General features: G+C 28.1%; 2 protein-coding genes across 10 annotated transcripts in view; one reads left to right on the top strand and one right to left on the bottom strand.

The window, feature by feature from the left end:
- LOC107451227 (tyrosine-protein kinase Shark) overlaps positions 1–20,949 on the bottom strand; it is a 78,252-nt gene that overhangs the window by 34,561 nt on the left and 22,742 nt on the right. Inside the window, exon 1 of one of the 9 annotated variants that reach the window (XM_043043056.2) lies at positions 4,489–4,712. The exons of 1 other annotated variant lie outside the window; for it this stretch is intronic. The gene's annotated coding sequence lies outside the window, so the exon portion shown is untranslated. Of the gene's footprint in view, positions 1–3,779; positions 4,428–4,488; positions 4,713–20,949 lie in introns of those variants that run through there. 7 more of the 9 variants (XM_071186175.1, XM_071186176.1, XM_071186180.1 and 4 more) reach the window with 7 other exon arrangements.
- Positions 18,801–20,949, top strand: part of LOC107451244 (uncharacterized) — a 35,578-nt gene continuing 33,429 nt past the window's right edge. Inside the window, exon 1 of the mRNA XM_016067282.3 lies at positions 18,801–18,965. The gene's annotated coding sequence lies outside the window, so the exon portion shown is untranslated. The remainder of the gene's footprint in view (positions 18,966–20,949) is intronic.

Below are 20,949 nucleotides of genomic sequence, written 5' to 3'. Positions count from 1 at the left end.
TTTAAATTATAGTTATATTAATTTAAAATAAGTTCATTTCACTGGAAAAAAAAGAATAATCACAAATTTTCCAATCAATAATGTTTTAAACTACTAAAATGATATATTATTACATTATCATTTAATTATGGAATAATAATTTTGTTAATTTTTTTGTAATTATTTATATTTATAGTATATATTTCAATTTTAGGAATAATGTTGTATCAAAAATGTGTTTTTGTCCTCTCATCTTGGAAAATATAGGTTTTTGCCACTTTTTGCCAATTTGCTTGGCAAAAACCTGTTTTTGCCAGGACGGTCTTGCCAACCCTGATTTTACCAACCCTGATTTTAAGATAAAAAAAATTTAAGAATAAAAACATTAAAATAACAAGTCACAATGGAAAAGTGCTAAATGCAAATTTGTCTTATGTAAGAAATTTAAATAAAAAGTTATAAATCAAAAATAAGCAAAAGAAAATTTTTAAGACATGTATGTTAGCAAAAACAGTACTTCATCAGGAGACGTACTGTCTGCTAACACATTGCACATGCACGAGCAGGCAGCCGCTGATGAAGTGCTGTTTTTGCTAACATATTTTTAGACTTTCTTTTTTGCTTTCCTTTGGTTCCAAACTTTTTATTTAAATTGTTTGCCAAAATATAAATCTAATACTAAGTCTTATACTATCTAATAAATTTTCTCTCTGATACTAAGACCTATAACATTTGATCATTATATGGATAAATTTTTATTAATAAAAAATTATGTTTAATAAATAATGTACAAAAAATAATGTTTGAAATTTATCGTGGAAATGAAATTATCCTGGAAAAAAAGTTTGTAAAACCTGTTTGTTTTTTTTTAATAAAAAAAGCCCAGTTTATTTTGGTTTTTTTCTTATTGACCCAGGCTTTTTTTAGAAAGATTTAAAAAATTTTCCTTGAGTATTTACGAGACAGGAGAATCCATTCGCGGCAAATTTTCTTTACTTCCATAAGCAATTTAAAACATTAAGTTTTGAAAAATTGAGTAAACCATAATATTTTAAACTCAGAAATTTTTTTAAAAACAAATATCAAAATGCAAATTATGAGAGGATTACTTAGGATTACATTGTAGAAAAGTTCGACCATAATTTGCTTTCATTTTAATATTTTGAAATTTTTCTTTTCAACATCTGAAAAAGGGCCTACGCAAGGTATCTGAACTCATTTTTTCCTACTTAAAATTTTAATATAACAATGGGGGGATGAAACAGAATTTGCATTGAAAAGTTTTTCCGGTATAGCATCCTCTTAATGAAACTGCAGGATTTGTTTCTAAAATAAAAGTTAAATATTTGGTAATTATTTATGTTTTGTAACAATGTTATCATTTTTTGAGAGATTTTAAGTTGCTACCTTACTGTCTTTATTTATTAACAACAAACGGACAGATACAAATAAAATGACTCAATTAAAAAATCACATTTTTTATTGCACTGATACAGGTTTAGTTACAGAGACAATTGAAATAAAACTTAATCCTTTTAGAGACCATTACGAAAACAATTTTGTTTGTTAAATTCACATTCAACTCTTCGTTACTATAAAATTAGTTACTGTAAATTTTGCTTTTTAAATCGACCCCGACGAATAACGAAAAAAAGCAAAGATCTGATATGAAACTTGCTATCTCGCTGTTTTAAGCATAGTAAGATAAAACTTAACTTTTAAGTATCTGCGCACACAATCCAAAAGTATCTGCAAACTCATATTTTTTTAGTACATACTGCTTTCATAACATTACAAAAACGACAAACATTTAACTATTTAACATATTTAATTAGTCCTGACAAAAAAAAGGAAGGAAAAAAAATTATATATATATACATGCACATTAACATTCAGAACATTAGAGAAAAATTAATATAAGTAGTTATAAACAAAAATGAAATCAAAGAACTGCAGCGATGTTAACAGTAAGCATACCATAACTGGTCAAAAGACCAGTTATGGTATATTTAATGTTAAAATCACTGCATTGTAAAGTGTTGGTACGTTTACTGTTAATTATTATTATATTAAGAATCAAGGAATATTAATAATTTTGCCCATGTAGTTCCTCACCGCGAAATCCATATTTAACTTTTTGTGTTAAACTTGGGCAAATATATTTCATTAGCAAACAAAATTACATTAAAAGATTTCTTACTGTCACTATTTTTGTTATAAAGCGATAATCATGTCCAGTTGTTTGCTCGTCCGTAACCATGGGATCACTAATTTTTGGGCTAAACGAGCAGTTTTATCTCTTCTTTTCAGTAGAAGCATCCATACAACTAAATTATAATTATGCTGTCCTCTGCTTCTTTTATTTTGTGCAAACTTTTCATTTTTTTGTATGAATACTTTTTTTAATATTACAAAAAATATTAAGAAAGTATCTGCAAAAGCTGAGAATCTTTTCTAATGTATCCTCTTAAGACATGCATGCGGGATTCTATACCTAACAATGTTTATAAGTGGTATAAGTTGACCGCTGAAAGATACAAATATAAAAATTCTTTAAATTAAAAAAAATTATTAAGTCTGCAAAATTTTTCCGAAGTTAAAATCAATGCATATTGATACATTTGCCCTTAAATAAAGATGCATAACGTTTATTGAATCCAACATAGAAGATGTTCTAGAATCGTTACGGTACCTCTTAAAAGTTTTCATAGTGCTATATATTTTGAAATACTGATGAACAAATTATCTTGACTTTTCTTCTTAATTTTTTTAAATATAATTTAAAGTGTTCTAAAAAAATCATTACTTAAAGGTAATATGATGAAAGATTTATAGCTAATTGTATATATATCACATTAAAATAGTTTTTGAAGTGGGTAAATTGATACAGTGTTATTCATATCTATCTAATTGTATATAGTGCATCGATATTTCACGATCCATTAATATCTGACTGTTTTACAGGTGTATAAGTAGCCCCCCGATTTATGTAAAATTTTGGGTTTTGAAAAGCCGACTAAAACACCAGGATATCCATTGCTTAAAATTAAATTTTAAAGATTTCAATTACGTTAAAACACTAATTAAAAAAATGCAAGAAAATTTTCCCTCCCTGGACCAAGGAATGAATATTGAATATATATTGAAATAATATTGAAATAATATGAAGTTCCCTGATATGTAAAATATCTGAATAGCAAAATCCCAAAAATGATTATAAATTACTCAGCATTGGACAATTTAAATATTCATACATATAAATGTGAATTGATGCAATAATAAAACAGAATGAAGAACAACAGTAAAAGTAAATTGAGAGAATAAATGTTACCATATTAGAATACATAATTCAAATACACAAAAGTATATCTTTAATTGAATGTAAAGAACATAAAAATCAATGCACAATTTGGTACGGAGAATTTCATACAAAATTTCTAAATAAAGATTACCAAAATAAAGATATTAGTCACTTAAAAAAATATCTATTTTATTAATTATGTACATTTCGCCAAAATGTTACACAGGAATGGACATTATTGTAAGCCTAGCTTAAAATACAACTGAAGAAAATAGGTTTAGAGAATAAATATTTTAAAAATTAAGTCCAATAACTAGAATATCAAAAACCAGTATTTATTTATGAGGATTGAAAATAATGAATACAAATTAGAAGTAGAATTCAATTTTAAATGTCTGAAAATCGAAAAAATTTAAAATAAATTAAGATATAACTAATATTTAATAATTCAGTTCATTTATGCACATAACCCAACCTACACATAAAACAAGCAACTTACCGATCTGCCCGATTTAAGATGCAATTATGAAAAATATATTTCAGATAAGATTTTAATATTGCACAGTAAATTGCATATGAATAAACTTTAATTTTATTATTACATAAATTGCTTTAAATACAATAGAGGAACGTGATGTATTTTGATGTGGAGAGTTTTTTAATATCCAAGTAAAAATTGATAAATGCATGTTGAATAAAGATACAAACTCAATCTTTATTATTAACTGATAGAACAACAATTACATAATCTTTTCTTAATCAGGTATATACAAAATAATAAAGACATTTTTTTTCTCCTCATTAACTTAAATAAATCCAGTGTAAACACTCATTTTGAATATGTAAAAAAAACGTTCGAAATTTATTCCATAAACATTCAGTTATAAAACGTAGTGTATAGAATATTTATTTAAAAAAGAAGAAAATAAAACGATTGAATAAAGATGCAGCGCACTGCTTCATTTAATTTATCCAACTAGACAGTTTAGATGAGAAAGCAAAAGAAAAAAGTAAGAAACACACAGACATGCCTAAATTGGATCTTACATCACGGCTAGCAACAACAAAAATTTTCATTCTTTAGCGATCGAGCCACGATCCGGATGATTTGACAAGTTAAGGAATACACCAATGAGCAATTGTAACACATTATACGTCACAAATTGCCAGAAAATACATAAAATTTGAAAGAAAAATGACATGTTTACCTAATGACCATCAGTTTCACCTCATGTCTGCCATAATTGTAAATATGATCACATGGGGTGCATAGCGCATGATGTCACAGACAAGTATAGATGCAGCGCCGTTTTGCAGATCGATAGCGTTAACCCCTTTATTGACCGCGTTTTCTGCGAAGTCGCGATGCGAATCGCGATGACACCTACTTCCGGTCGGTCGGACCGGAAACTCTGAATGCGATACTGAAACTAAGACCGAAACCATGCTTTAGTTTCTTTCTCTCCCCCCTTTTTTATCAAAACTCGAATTCGAAACAAGCGACGAAAAGCACTAAAAACATTTTTATCCTATACGGAAGATAAATCGTTTGATGACATGCTGTGATATTTCTTTTTGATTTTCGCCACTTTTTGAAATAAATCATTCTTTTCTGTGATAAACAGCGAGCTGTGTTATTTTATATATCTTGTTTCAGTGTCATTTATTGGACTTAAGAGAAAATTGCTTTATATATGTTTTTTTTTCGATAACGCATTCCCTAAGTGTTTTATATACGATGAAAAGTTATTGTTCATAAAAATATTAGAAGCAAATAAAAGAAATTAAATATTATGTCTTATTCGTGCCATATAGTTGATTATTATTTAAGGGGGGGGAAAGTTTCATAAAATGTTTAAAATTAGATAAACGGAAAAAAACATGAGATAAAATCTCTGAAAATCATAAGTAAGCTAGAGCACATGAGGTAAGCAATAAAAATGAAAAGCATGAGTTATTAAATTCAGTATTTTAAAAGTTACTACTTAAGATAATTATTGCAATATTTGCAATTATTAATTATTACTACTTAGGAAAATTATTGCAATTGAAAAATACATTAAAAATTTAATTTAACGTATTTCAAGCTTTCAATATCAGCTATTCGTGAAAAAGTAGGTAATAAAAAGTTTAAGAAATGCTTTAAATTCAGATCGAACTGAAAGAGAGTGACTTATTAAATAAAGTGCATTCCTTATTATTAAAAATTCTTATCAAAAAAAAAAATTGAGAAACAAATAAACACGATGAAAAAAAAAACTTTAATGTTTCTGCCTAATAGCAGAAATTAATAAAAAGCAGACGTTAAGCAAATATACAAAAAATTTAGAACAAAAATTTAAATTCAAAATTTGATATAAGTAAACGACAGGAATTATTAAGGAAAGTTCATTGTTTATTATTACTTCGAATTTTAAAAAGAAATCGGAAAAAAATGATTACAATTATAAAACTGCTTTTTTAATATTTACGTTCTATGATGGATTGGTATAGCCATGTAAAAAAACAATAATAATAATAAAAAGTTTTATTTTCGAAACTACTTCAAATTCGTTATAACTTTAAGGCATGAGTTATAAAATAAAGTGGTTTAATTATTACTCTTTCTAATTTTAAAAATAAATCGGAAAGAAAGAAATGAAAATATAAATATGTGTTTTAATAATGTTTTATGATAGATTACTAGTTAACGAAAAGCAAATATTAAAAAGTTTCATTTACAAATATATTTTAAGTTTAAAATTTGTTAAAACTGAAAAGAATGAGTAAGTGTTTTACTTATTTCAACTAGTTATTATTTAAAAAGAAGTCAGTAGCAAACAAATTCATCTCATATTAATGCTTTTTAGTGGATTGCAATTTGAGGAAAAGCAAAAAATGAAAAGTTTTTAAAATTTAAAAATGGAAACCTAATTGAAATAAAAAAGATATATATAATGTTTCATTTCTTATTAAAAGTTACTATTTGAAAAATGAAATCTGAATAAAATAAGTTAAATTAAAAAAAAAATGCATTAATATTTATTCTTGATTTTGGATTGCTATTTGCGGAATTTCAGATAATATTGTTTGTATTTGTGTCTATGTTTTAATTTTAAAATGAAATAGAATTGAAAAGAATGAGCTATTAAATAAAATTTTTATATTTTATAAAAAAAGTAATTTTTTTAAGAAATCAAAAGCAAATAAATACTTTTAAAAAATGCATTAATATTTATGCTTGATAAAAGATTGCTATTTGACGAAAAGCAAGCAATAAAAAGTTTAAGAAAATGTTAAAAATTTATAGTTATACAAATCCGAAAAGAATGAGTTAAAAAATGAAGAAAAAATAATAATAAATTAATAAATAAAAATGTAAGAAATATCGATATATCTTTTTATATTCGTTTAAAATTTATTTCAGGCTGAGTTTGAAAAAAAAAGAAGGAAGAAAAAGCTTTTGAAAAAGTCTTCTATTTGTCTGCAATTGGATACCTGCAAGTGACGTCATGCTTGAGCAAATCGTGACATTATGCAACCAATTAGATTCGATACACACACTTGTGAGGTCGGTTACAGGTATCTCATAAATCTGATCTGAAAATTAATTCAGCGTGATAATAAAACAAGCCCAATAGCTGTAACGTTAACACGCCATGCACAACCATGTGATTATGCATAATCATGTGATTTCAGCTGTCTTCTTCTTCTCCATTTACAAGTATCCAATTATTAACTGCGCTTTTTCTAAGTAAAATGTGTAGGTTTTATGCAAAATTTACAGAATTGTTTTGTATTGAACTATAAAAATTAAAACTAGTGCACTGACAAAATTTTATTCTATAGACAAAAATATTTTTTAAATATAATTAAATTATTCAAAAAGTTTTCGCTGAAAAAATAAGGTGTCTTTATTTTTCTCTTCAATGCGGAAATTTAACTTCAACCGAACGGATGTGACGCATATAAGCGGACATCCGGGTATTTTCTGAGATTTATTAATTCATTCCACTTCATTGTTTACAAAAAAATATATTACAATAACATCTTTATTTTTTTTTAAAATGTTAAAATCATGCAGACATTTTTTACTCAGAGTAATCAATCATTTAAAAATGAATAAAAACCAGTTTAAAAGCAAAATTGGCAGCACACTGAACAAATTTAAAATGTATTGTACTTTAAATATTCAATGGCTGCTTATATAACTAAAATCAAAATAACGAAAACAAAAAACGAAATTTTTATTTGAAATTGTAGGATTCATAGAAAGAATGATTTTGTTTTTAACTATAAAAGAACTGAAAAGAAATATTCGCTGTTATTTTTATTATGAATAAACAACTTCAGAGCGAATTTCGGAGAAAAAATTTTTTTTTCCATACTTTCAAAATATTTTCCATGATTAATAGAGTGAAATTCTTACGATTGAAAGACACGGTAGTTATTGAATTGGTAAACTCAAATGGGAAATGGGCCTTTTAAAAGCTTAAACGCGTATTTTTTCAACGTTTAAACGCGTATATTTTAGTATGTTGAACAGTCAGCTAAAATAAAAATTATTTTTAAAAGAGACATTTGTTTATTCTACATAAAATGAGAATTTTGTACATCACATTTTCATGTTTTTTTTTTTAAATTTTTAAATTTTATTACTGTTTGGTATGTTTTTTTAAACATCAATTGTATAAACAGCAAAAAAAAAAATTTAAAAAAATTAATAAAAATTAAGTTTACTTTGATGTGAGTGAGAGGGAATCGTTCTTTTGCATTAAAAATAAATTAAAACAGAAACATTTTCGTGATTTAGCAAGCAATATGTAAAACATCAAAGCATGTAACTTACCACTAAAAACTTTTTCTCGAAATTTACAATTTCAAGTCAATAAAAGAAAAATGTGGTAGTTAGATAGAAAATTATTTTAATCTTTCAGAATAAACGTAAAAATTCTTCATTTGAGATCAGAAACGTAGATTTTTTTAAAGCATAAATTTCAGTTCTAACTTCAATAATGTTAAGTTTAGAGCGTAAAATAATGTAAAAAATAGCGTATAAACTATATCTTTTAGGTTCTTCTGAATCTCCATGAAAACCTTAATCTATCTCAAAATTTTCATGAAAACCGCAATCCATCCCAGAATAGAATCTACATCAAAACCTAAATGAATCTTGGAATCTGTATGAAAACCTTAATCCCTCCCAGAATCTACACCAAAACCTAAATGCATCTTGGAATCTGTATGAAAACCTTATTCCATCGCGGAATCTACACCAAAACCTTAAGCCTTTCCAGAATCTACATGAAAACCTAGATCCATCCAGGAATCAACATGAAACCTTAATGCATCCCAGAATCTGCATGAAAACCTTAATCCATCTCAAAATCGTCATGAAAACCTTAATCTTATCCACTTAATAACTTTAACTTAAGATTAGTTTGCAAATTAAGTTGATTCATGAAATTGTTTCATTGTTTACGCATTACGTTTATTTTTTATTACGCANTAAGCCTTTCCAGAATCTACATGAAAACCTAGATCCATCCAGGAATCAACATGAAACCTTAATGCATCCCAGAATCTACATCAAAACCTAAATGAATCTTGGAATCTGTATGAAAACCTTAATCCCTCCCAGAATCTACATCAAAACCTAAAAGAATCTTGGAATCTGTATGAAAATTTTATTCCATCGCGGAATCTACACCAAAACCTTAAGCCTTTCCAGAATCTACATGAAAACCTAGATCCATCCAGGAATCAACATGAAACCTTAATGCATCCCAGAATCTACATCAAAACCTTAATCGATCTCGGAAACTACATGAAGACCTTAATCCATCTCAGAATCTACACGAAAACCTTAATCCATCTCAAAATCGTCATGAAAACCTCTACCCATCCAGGAATCAACATCAAAACCTTAATCCATCTCGAAATCTACATCAAAACCTTAATCTTATCCACTTAATAACCTTAACTTAAGATTAGTTTGCAAATTATGTTGATTCATGAAATTGTTTCATTGTTTACGCATTACGCTTATTTTTTATTACGCATAAATGCTCATTTTTACACATATATGCGTATTTATTAATAAAAATTAAGATTTTCCATGTAAATTAAGGGAACATAATAGACTCACATTTTTTTCACTATTATATTTAATATTTTTTAACATAAAAACTAAAATTTGTTTTATATCTATGCTTTAAAAAAATTCCAATTTACGATTTTAACCCAAAATAAAATGAAACTCTAGTTCCATTTCGGAAGACCCAAATAGTTTTCAATTTAATTTAAAAAATATGTGAGTTAATATGTAAAATATAAAAATTAATAATAGTAATAAATAATTTTCTTTAAGTTATGTGAGTTTTTTAATGTATAAAAATTCGTCAACAACAAATTTTTATCGACTTGCAAGAAAAAAAATGTGATTAACCCCCTATACTGCCCAAGGTACGTAAGGTTAAGACTGAATAATAAATGGAAAATACATGAAGTTCATTTGATTGTTCTGGGATAGATATTTATTTTTTAGTGAAAATGAATTATATCACCTAGCCTAAGTCCCATTTTCCCGTAGGCGGTTATAATTAGCAAAAGTTCTGTAAAACATATACTTAGGGTCAGTTAGAAATCATCATCATAGTTGGCCAGACAGCCCAATGTGGGCCAATGCCTTCCTCTAAAGATTTCTCCATAACGACTTTCGATTTATCTTTGATCTCCAATTCTTTTCATTAATTGCAAGAAAATCAGACTCCACCGAGTCAGCTCATCTCAACCGCAGCCTTCCCCACTTTCTTGTTCCAAGTGGGTCTAAAAAGCAACATCTTTTTTATTGTATTGTCATCACTCATTCGAATCACCATCCAATTCATTCCATTTATTTTTTATGTATTTAATAATATCGGGTTGTTTATAAATCTTGTACACTTCTAAGTTAAATCTCCTTCCCCAGTTATTGTTTGGTTAGAAATAACTAATGGAAAAAAATCATAAAGCTTATTTTGATATTCTAAAACAAGAACGTCAATGAAAAAAAAAAAAGAAATGTAGGAAAAAGAAGTACAGCGTCAGTAGCAGTTCTTCAAACTGTTTGTTTAATTATGCATGCCTACATTTTTGGTGCTCGTTTCAAATGACAAAAAAGGAAGTGTTTTGTAATATGATGAGCCGTGGGCGCATTGATGAAGATTAAAATGTTTATACTTGTTTTTTGCTTCAGACAATAACTCTTTACTTCTAGTAATCATTATCAGTCAGACGTTAACCATTATCAGGCAGACACGTAACTCAGACGTTTAAAAGAGAAGGGGGGAAATGTTTATAGTCTGCTATATTGTGTAAGGTTTTGCGTTTAAGATTGTTTAACGCTATCAATGTACTACTTGATGTACCTAATCGATTGAAACTTGTACTATCTAATCAACTTTAAAACTGTTTTCCCCCTTACATTATTGATCTAACAATGCTGTTCTTGCTTAAGAGCGAAAAAAAAAGTTGCATAATTACGCCAGCTTGCTCATTTTTTGGTGACATTCTTCAAGTTTAACAAGGTTTGTAGAATCTTGTTCTCCAAGGAAAATTTAAAAAAAAAAGCCACAGTTTAAGTGCCTTACACTTGTATCAAAGCTATGATTTTAAACTATATGCCATCTTGCTGTAAATAATTTTCTAGGCTTTAGAACGGACAAATAACTAAAATATTATAAAAGTTATTAAACTTTTTTTTAAAAATCGAGTTAATCAAGTTAGTTACATTTTTCTATTTACATAAAAATTATCAAAATCAATGCCTTATTTCCCAGTTTTTGCGAATTCTATTAGCCCAGATAATACAGCATTGGAGTATAATTTTAAATATTATTTAATTAGACCACAAACGCTTTTCATTTTCTCAGAATTGTGGCCTTTCTCCATATTGAAGTTTTGCGCCATTTTCAGAATTAGCTTAGGGGCGCTGGCTAAAGATAGGCCAAACGTGCCCTCTAACAGTCGTGAGTAACTGTTGCCAACTCACATCAGTTATGATGATAGCATATTATTCGCAAAAAAAAGCATCATTCTATGCGACTACAAAACTTACAAAATTTTGATTAAGATCAAAAATTGCAATTTTAAATTAATGGACATCAATAAAAAGAACTTTAATCCCTTGGATGCATCAACTGTTTAAAAATGATGTTAAATCAAAATTTTATCAGGTTTTACGAGCATATAATATGTAAATATTATCCTCTTATTTTTGAAATCAAAAATTTTCTTTTTAAGTATTAGTTTGCGTACATTGCTTTTTTTTAAACTCAAACATTATACTCAAGTGTTCCATTACTGTTTTAAGCAGGACACTATAACACTTATGAGGATTTGTTGTTGTTGTTAATTTGCGTCGCACTAGAGCTGCACAATGGGCTATTGGCGACGGTCTGGGAAACATCCCGGAGGATGATCCGAAGACATACCATCACAATTTTGATCCTCTGCGGAGGGGATGGCACCCCCGCTTCGGTAGCCCGACGACCTGCGCGCGAAGTCGAGCACTTTACGGTAGCACAGTTTAACGAGGACCAATACCGCACACCCTCGGTCCCTACGCAGACTGACCCAAGTGGTCACCCACCCGCACACTGACCGTAGCCAGTGATGCTTGACTTCGGTGATCTGCTGGGAACCGTGTCTTAACGATCAGTCCACTGCGGGACACACTTATGAGGAAAAAAATTACTTTTGCTCTATCCAGTTTAGTTGGGGTTTGAACTTGAATTAATTTTCAATGATAATTTTTGACTTTAAAAAAGTTAAGCATTGTTTTGTTAGTATTTTCTTCTTTTTTTCACATTTTCTCAAAAATCCCGTTTTTTATTCATTTACTATTAAATGAAAATAAAAAATTATAAAACTGAAAGGATTATGTTAATTGAACAAATGCGAATAAAAAAATTCTTAGTTTAAAAATTATTCATATTTTTTTTTAAAAAATGTAGAACGAAATTACAGTGATATAAACCTGTTAGTGTTCATGGACTCAATGTAATGATGATACTAAAATTGCATCATAAACTCAATGTAATTATTTTTGTTCATAAATTTCTTATTTTTCTATCATTATTTATTTATTTAAATTGTACTGATGTATACAACTGTAAAAATAACTTTCTTCTTGTAATTTCACATAATTTTATATTTTAATTATATTTTTCGATACTTCAAATAACATTTTTATATTTTATATAGCATTTCAAATAAATAAAAAGTTTGCGACAAGATTTATTTTATTTAATAATTAAATTATTAAATAAAATAATATTTATTAAATAAAATATTATTTTATTTAATAACACAAAACAAAATATAATAAAATTTTATTTTATTTTATTTAATAAAACAAAACAAAATATTATTTTATTTTATAAATTGCTTTAAATAGCCGACCCAATTCCGAGTTTACTACTATCAAACTCTGCAGCCTTGCGATTTAGAACCCAACCCAGAAGACAAGGAAACTCTTGGATCAAGCATTGGGAGAAACTTGCTTTCGAGAAGGACTTTTTGATGTAACTAACTCTCATTTGCGTTGCATGGAGAGGAAAACCATGAAAACCTCCCACGGTTAGATCAAGGGAACTTTAAACTGTGATCTGTCTGACACTGAGGATTGGTACCGAGACATTGCGAGCCGGGAGCAGAATTCTGATTTTACTACTTTAAATGTTGAACATCGTAGCCTAGAAATTTTGAACTCGATCCAGAAGACAAGGGAACTCCTGACCCGCATTTGCGTGACATGGTTAGAAAAACTACGATATCCTTCCGCGATTAGCCCGACGGGAGTTCAAAACCATGAACCGTCTACCTCTAAGGATCCGTACTGGGCCACTGCGAGCAGAGTGCATAATTCATACCAGTCAACAATTGCTGGAGATTCGAACCTGGGTCACTTCATTGTGAGGGATCACTTCATCGCTCTATTCCCTGAGCCACCACGACTTCACAAATTATTGTTGAAAATTGTGACTTTGGTATTAGTTGGTTATCACTTGCTATTTTAGCATGCATTTATTTAGTTTTAAATAAGCTAAATTTGTTGTCATCTAATAAATATCCAAAATCATCTAATCAAACACCACCTAAAAAATATACCAGGAATTGTAGAAGAAAAACATTTTATGTAAAATGTTAATGCATATATTTTGATTTATTTGACATTACTTGCGAATTTTCTTTTAAAAGTTCCTAATATTGTAAATATTTAAAACATATTTCTATTAAAAAAAATTGATAAAACTGATTAATTTATCTCATTACAGCTATAGAATATAAAATTATGCTGAATATAATACTAGTTCGTTTTAAACAAAGCAAATTTAGACATTCAATAGTCTTTTTAATACAAAAATCAAATATTTCTCTTAAAATTTGTTCTAAACATCAAATTAAATTAGGAGAGGTAATACGCAAGTAGATGCATTTCAATATTTTTAACTGAAATGAGATTCGTTATAATTAAATTTCTTTATGCTCAGTTGTATAAAGGAATAATATCTAACGAATTCAATAGTCATGAATTTCAAAAAATATTTGGATTATATATTGAGTTTTAAAATTATTTTATGAAAGTTTAAAGATAATTTGTTGCAAGCTAGCGATGTATGTTCTAATTAAATTGCTAATTTATATTATTTTGATATTTACATCACCGTAAATTTTATTTCATAGAATATAATTTTCATTTGAAATCCATGAATATTTCATATAAAATGGATTAATTATAATTTCTGATACAAATTAATGTTATTCGTTGGTATATTTTAATTTATATCAAATGTATCTCTTTACTTCAATATTTAATTTAAATTTTTGAGAAATAATAATAAAATTAGAATTGAATTTGAATAAATTAGGCTACATATGTAATATAGTATAATTGTATACATGTTATAATATGTGCAAAGTGATTTATTAAATGCTTTAAGAAAAAAAGGAATTCTCAAAATTGAGGAAAAAAGCGTCAAAATACCACCAAAACAAATGACAATCAGGGCCAGGGTAGCCTGGTTGGTAGGGCGCTGGACTTACGTTCGTGAGAACGGTAGTGCGAATCCACTAGACCGAAAACTTCCCGTATAGTGAATGGTGATTGGTGCACGCTAAATCTGTCGGGCCACAAAGTCCGCCATGTTCCCATAACAAATTTTAACTCTAGGGGTACTGGATTGGAGATAGGTCGTTCTCTGGTTCAGGTTAAAATTACGATCTGTGGATGAATGAATGGACATATGAATGGGTCCGCCCTGTAAGCGAGTATGGGTGTGGCAGAAGTCGAATTCTTGGTCACAGATGGCGGCACTGGAAAACAAGAACAATCGCAGCTTCAGGGCCTTAATGGCTTATGGCAACAACAAACGACAATCGAAACTAAAAACTCCATGCATTCATGATTAAAATAGCATATGCTCATTTTTGAGCAAAAAGCAAAGTCTCAAAGGTGATGGGGATTGGAAGTATGTGAGAGATGATCGTTGGCTGCTGTCAGGTTTCGAACCTAGAACCTCCGGGTATGTAGTGGGATGCTACCCAAGCCAGGTAACGATACGATAGATACGATAGTGGAATAACCCAAGCCAGGGAAAGTTTGGAAACTTTATATCTATTCATATTCTATTACCATGAAAGTTTTTAAAAATGCAGTGAAATAAGCAAAGAGTGATATTAAAATTACCAATATCCTGACTAAGCTATAGGATATTAGGACCATATTTTTCAAATTGCAATCTTTGTACCATTGATATTGGAAATTAAAACATCATGAAGTGTCATTGCGACGGCTACTATATAAAGATTCCTGACTCGCTCTGGACTACTACCGTACAACTATGTAGGTTAGAGCATGCTACTACGAATCCGAAGGGCTCTGAATCGAATCTTGACTGAAGACAATGACATTTATAGGCCAGCTGTTTATATAAAACTAATACTTCTTGTTCTTGAGAAAATTACCTCCCCCCACGGCTAAATTAATTTTAATGATAAATTTGAGTTTAAACTTTATTATCCACTTAATGTGAAGATTTTGAAAATTTTATACGAATCTAAAAGAAAAAATTCTTAAAAATAAAGCCAGTAATTTAAATTTGATTTTTATTGCTATTGTTTGACACAGACACTATACTGTTATTATATTGTTATCATTATCACATTATTGTGAACCAGTTCTTCTCAGAAAAAAGGATCACAAAGTGCAATTGTATAAAGGTTTTGAAAAATTTTCAATGATTTCAAATGAAACAAAAAAATTTTTAAAAATAGAATCATTTATTGAAATTTAATTATTATTATAATTGTTCGACTCAAACATTATATTATAAGTATATTGTTATGATATTATGAATCAAGTATGTCTAAGTATCTGATAGTTTTGAAGAATTTCTGATGATTCTAAAAAAAAAAAAATCTAAAAATAAGCTTATCTTATTCATGGAAATTTGATTATTACTAATATTGTTCGATACAAATTGTATAATGTAATAATAACATTGTAATTATTGCCATGACATTATTATCATTTACTTGTTCAGAGAAAAAGAAACGAAGTATCTGATCGTTTTGAAGAATTTCAGAAGATTCTAAAAAAATTTTAAAAAAATGCTGAAAATAAACTTATCTCATTCATTGAAATTTGATTATTATTAGTATTGTTCGATACACATTTTATATTGTTACAAAAAACATTGTAATTATAATATTGTTAAGACATTGTTATAAGTGAGTTGTTCTTAAAAAAAAAGAATCACAAAGTATTTGATGGTTTTGAAGAATATCAGATTGCTCTAAAAATAAAAAGAACCATGCTAAAAATAAACTTATCTCATGCATTGAAATTTGATTATTATTAATATTGTTCGATAGAACTTGTATAATGTAATAATAATGGTGTAATTATAATATTGTCATTTTAATATTGTATAATAATAATATTGTAATAATAACATAACATTGTAATAAAGATATTGTTATGAGAATATTTTAAGAGCGTTGTTCTTAGAGAAAGGAATCACAAAATATGGATAACAATGTGAAAACAAAATAGTGTTCTAAAAATGTTGATCTTCCTTCCTCTTTCTCTTTAAATAAATAAATAAAATAAAAAACGAGCCGTATTGAAGTATCCAACGTCATACAACCACCTTACGAAATTCAAGATTGAGGACTAATGCTTGAACCGATTTAAATAAGAATGACAACAAAAAAAAGAACTTGTCTTGTTTGAACAATTTCTCATCACGATGACAACCTCACACATAAAAATGTCATTTAGAACATCCTGAGAAAATCTGCAGACGATCGTTTTGAACGAAAACGATTTGTAAGCACCTGCAGGCGAGACTGCATTTTTAGCGACGAAATTGCCCTCCCCCTCCCCTACCGGCAGGCATTTTGGAGTATGACCCTACGTCGATAAGACACTGGTTAAAACATACCTTCTAATTATTATCACGTCAGTAAAAAACAAAGCGTCACAAATTGAATGCGCGACGCTGTAATGAGATTCGGGTATTTATTACCAAGAGGTGATGCAGAAAAGATTCCCCTCCCCAGTTCCCCCCACTCTCTTTTATTCGATGCCTGAGAGATAGAAAGACACACAGAGATTAGTTTGTGAACTCGAATAAACAAGTCTTTCGTTCCGGACTTTCGTGCCTATGCAAAAACAAAAGTTCAGCGGCCTTTGTATCTATTGCCATTCTCTGTCCTGAGAAGCGTTAATTGTTTCGTTGTAGTCTTAATTAGTTACAATAAAGCGCTATTACTTCTTCGACGAAAATGTTTATATAGATCTAGTGACTATAAGAATAAGGTTATAGTCTTCTTATATATTCTTAATTCTTAAGTATATATATTCTTAAGTATATATATTTTTAAGTATATATATTCTTAAGTATATATGTTAAGTGACTGAAACCATATGGTAATAGTCACTTAAGAATGAAATATTTTTGAGTTATATTATAGAGATCGGCAACAGATTAGCATGAATGATAAATAATGATTTGAATGATAGAGTATAAGTGATTTTCAATTGAATCTAAATTTCCTTTATTTATTTATTTTAAAAATGACCCTGACTGATTATTTAGAGCACTGGAAAAATTCCTGATAGGTCTCTGCACTTAAGGCTGATTTTGAGGAGGGGGGAATGGCAGATGCAGGAAAAAATATAATAGAACGGCAGGAAAATATGATTTATTTTTTATAAAATATATGTAGAAAAAAGTACCTGGTCGTGTCTTTTTCCGTTTTTGGTGAACATATCTGGCCTCCCAGACCATGCGACATAAAGCTGGTTAATAAAATTTTTTTTTAATTTAAGGTTTTTAAACAAGCCCACAAATACTTGAAGGAAGTAATAGAGTGAATTGAGTTTTTGTAACACAGAAATTCAATAAATTTCAGTTTGGCAAAACTGTCATTCAGAATTTCAACAAAAGTGTCCTTATGTACCAGAAAATCAGTAAGACCACCAGGTGTGTTATTTTACACAAAACCCTATACTGTGAAACAATAAAAATTGAATCATAAAAAAAATCTCCGTTTTTAATAAAAAAGAAAATCAGTCTTCTATGAAGATTACTTCATGCGTGAAATTCGAGACACCAGTGACTTAAATTGAAAATTATTGATTTAAATAAATAAATAAAAATAAAACAAAATAAATAAGAATAAAATAAATAAAAGTAAAACAGAATAAACAAACATAAAATAAATAAATAAAAATAAATAAACTGAGTTAAAGTAAAATAAATAACTAAATGTGAACAAACATATTTTAGAGTAAAAGCGGTTAAGTGCCGGTGTAAGATCATTTTTTATACACTAAACGCCAAATTTTGTGAATCATTCAACGAAGCTGTTTATTCAATTCTTGACTACTGCTCCCAGAAATTAGTTTTTTAGACAAACTAAAAAAATGAAGCAACTTCAAGAACATCTTTTTTCTTTTGAACTTCGATTATATTTTGTTACATCAAAATTATGTAATCTAATTTTATTAAAACATCTATACATATAACTGATTTAATCTAAAAGCTTCTTCAGAATAAAAAACAAAAACTATCCGAGGCTTAAAATTAACTTTTTTAATTAATTTTAATGAAACAAAAGCTCATTCTAATTAGATGTTGCATATTAATTAAATATTAAAACCTGAAAAATATTTACCTCTCAATTCTGTTGTAAATATTTATAAAAAAAATTACTTCTAGATATTTTTTTTTTCAGAGTGATCGAGTGGTGGTTTGAAAACGATTTTTCTTGAGAAAAAACAACTAAGCTTCACCTAAAAAGAAAAAGAAAACGATTTTTGAGAAAGGGTTCATTTTGCTGAAATCGCTGCTCTTTATATGTAGCTTAAATTGTGATCTAGCGAAATGGAGCGAGAGTTTCGAATTTTCCAGGGTATTGCTAAAGATTCTGTGGGCGTATAAAGGCGGAGGCGAATAAACGCCTCCGTTAAAGTTAAGGATAAGAAGAAGAAGAAAGAAAAAAAAGATTAGTTCGCGTAGAAAAATAACCACCTGGTATATTTTAGTCAATATTAATAAAATAAATTGAAATTTTGATACATAAAATGCTAATTAGTTGAAGGGACTATAAAAGATAATATCATCTTGCATCGTTAGGTAACGTGGGAATTCAGGTAAGGTATTATTTAATGAAGATTTTCATTTGATAAAGCTGGAAACTAGTATTACATAAGTTGAATATTTTTAAGAATTTACGTAAAATAGTTTATTTTAATACATAGAAACATAGAAAATAATTTTTCTTCTCCTTTTAAATACTTTTATTTTATTGCATTTGATAACTAAATAGTAAATGCATTCATTTAGTAAATTGCAATGCTTTTTAAATTGCAGAAAAGTTAAATTGGTTAATGAAAATAATTTTGAATTTGTACATATAATTTGTCAAATAAGCAAAATTTAATAAATATCATTATTATACGTAGATTTATAAGCGCGTAATTTATTTCGGAAAGATTGTTTTATATTTTTTATGCTAGATATTTATTTATTTTAACACGAATTACATTTTCATTGGCGGATTAATATTCTTGGGTAATTCTAGAGTGTTAATATAGTGCAACTTTTATTTTCATAAACTGATGATTCCATTATTACATTTTAACGTATTCTCAACCGCTTTATATTTGTTTTTTTTTTTTTTAATCAGGAAATGCTTCAGGTTAATAATCATCACGTTAATATTTCATTTCAAGTTAATTTGTGATGTTGCTTTTTGCAATTTTAGAAAAATAATTATGATTTCATTTTTCGAATTAAATATTATTCAAAATAGTTCTCGTTAAAAATTCCTTGCAAAATTAGCAAAAAATAAGAGCCTAGTGTAAGCAGTATTTTCATGTGTATAAAAGCAATTTTTCTTTTATAATATTCTACGAAAATAGTAAATTTAACCAAATGCATGATTAACTATTATAGGATCAGGTCTGCTTATTGGGAAAAAACAACTATTGGCTGACTCATGACAGCATTTCGTCTATTTTGGAATTATCTTTGAATAAACGAATTTTATAATTGTATGCAAAAACTTTTCAATTCGTTTACTAAGTTTTCAAGATATAGAAATCAAGATATAAATCTCAAGATATTTTGGGAAATACGCAAGAAATAAAATTAGCATTAAGTGGTTTGAATTTGGAGCGCTCTCCTTTTTAAACTATTGGGACCATATTTCTCAAATTGCAGCTACCCTCTATATTTCGGGGCTAAGAAATCCGAATCCATAAAGAAAGGCATGTTTATTCCTGGAAAGTACGTGTTTGTGTCTGATTTCGTAATTCAAAATACCACCTGCACTTATTAATTGCCCTATTTGAAGTCTCTCTCAAACTTTCAAGATTAAGTTCTAGAACGTGAAGATCCGAACATTAGATTAAAAGTTATTCAGGGTGGTACGTTTTTTCTTCCCTGTACAATATGCAATATATAAAAAGCAAGCTCCTTGAATAACTTTTGATCTAATAATTGGATTTTCATGTACAAGAACTCAATCTTAATGATTGGAGGGTCAAATAAATATGGTTACGAGCTAGTGCAGACGATATTTTAAATTAAAAAATCCGTTACAAGAACAAAAATTTTTTTATAAAAAAATATACATGCCTAATTTTTGATGGATTTGAATTTTTTATCAACAAAATTTCGGAGGGGGGGGGGCAGCCACATTCTGCAAAATATGGTCTTAATAGTTTAAGTATAGTCAAGTGAAGGATAAAAAGTTTGGTCCCCTATATGCCAATTTTACTTTTTGCCTCATTGTTTGGTGCACATTTATAAGATATGTTTCTTCCAAAGCAAATGAAGAAATATTGAAAAAAGAAGTTCTCTGATAAAAACAATTTTTAGTAATTATTTATTATTTCATTTAATAAAGGTCGAAACAATTTTGAATTATAAGGTATACAAATTATTGTATAGTTTTTAACGATGCACTTTCAAATAACAAAATTTAAATGAAATCGGTCATTGATATGTATTGAAATTTCAAAGCTTTTTTTTTTCTTTATTTTTTTACTTTTTATTTCTTAGAAGCTATTTGGCCGATTCTTCTCAAATTTTGGGTTTAAAATGAGGTAAAAGTTCATTTGTACAATTTAC

This window comes from Parasteatoda tepidariorum, chromosome 10 (genome assembly GCF_043381705.1).
Source record: "Parasteatoda tepidariorum isolate YZ-2023 chromosome 10, CAS_Ptep_4.0, whole genome shotgun sequence".
Lineage (NCBI taxonomy): Eukaryota > Metazoa > Arthropoda > Arachnida > Araneae > Theridiidae > Parasteatoda > Parasteatoda tepidariorum.
This window is presented reverse-complemented; position numbering and strand designations above follow the sequence as displayed.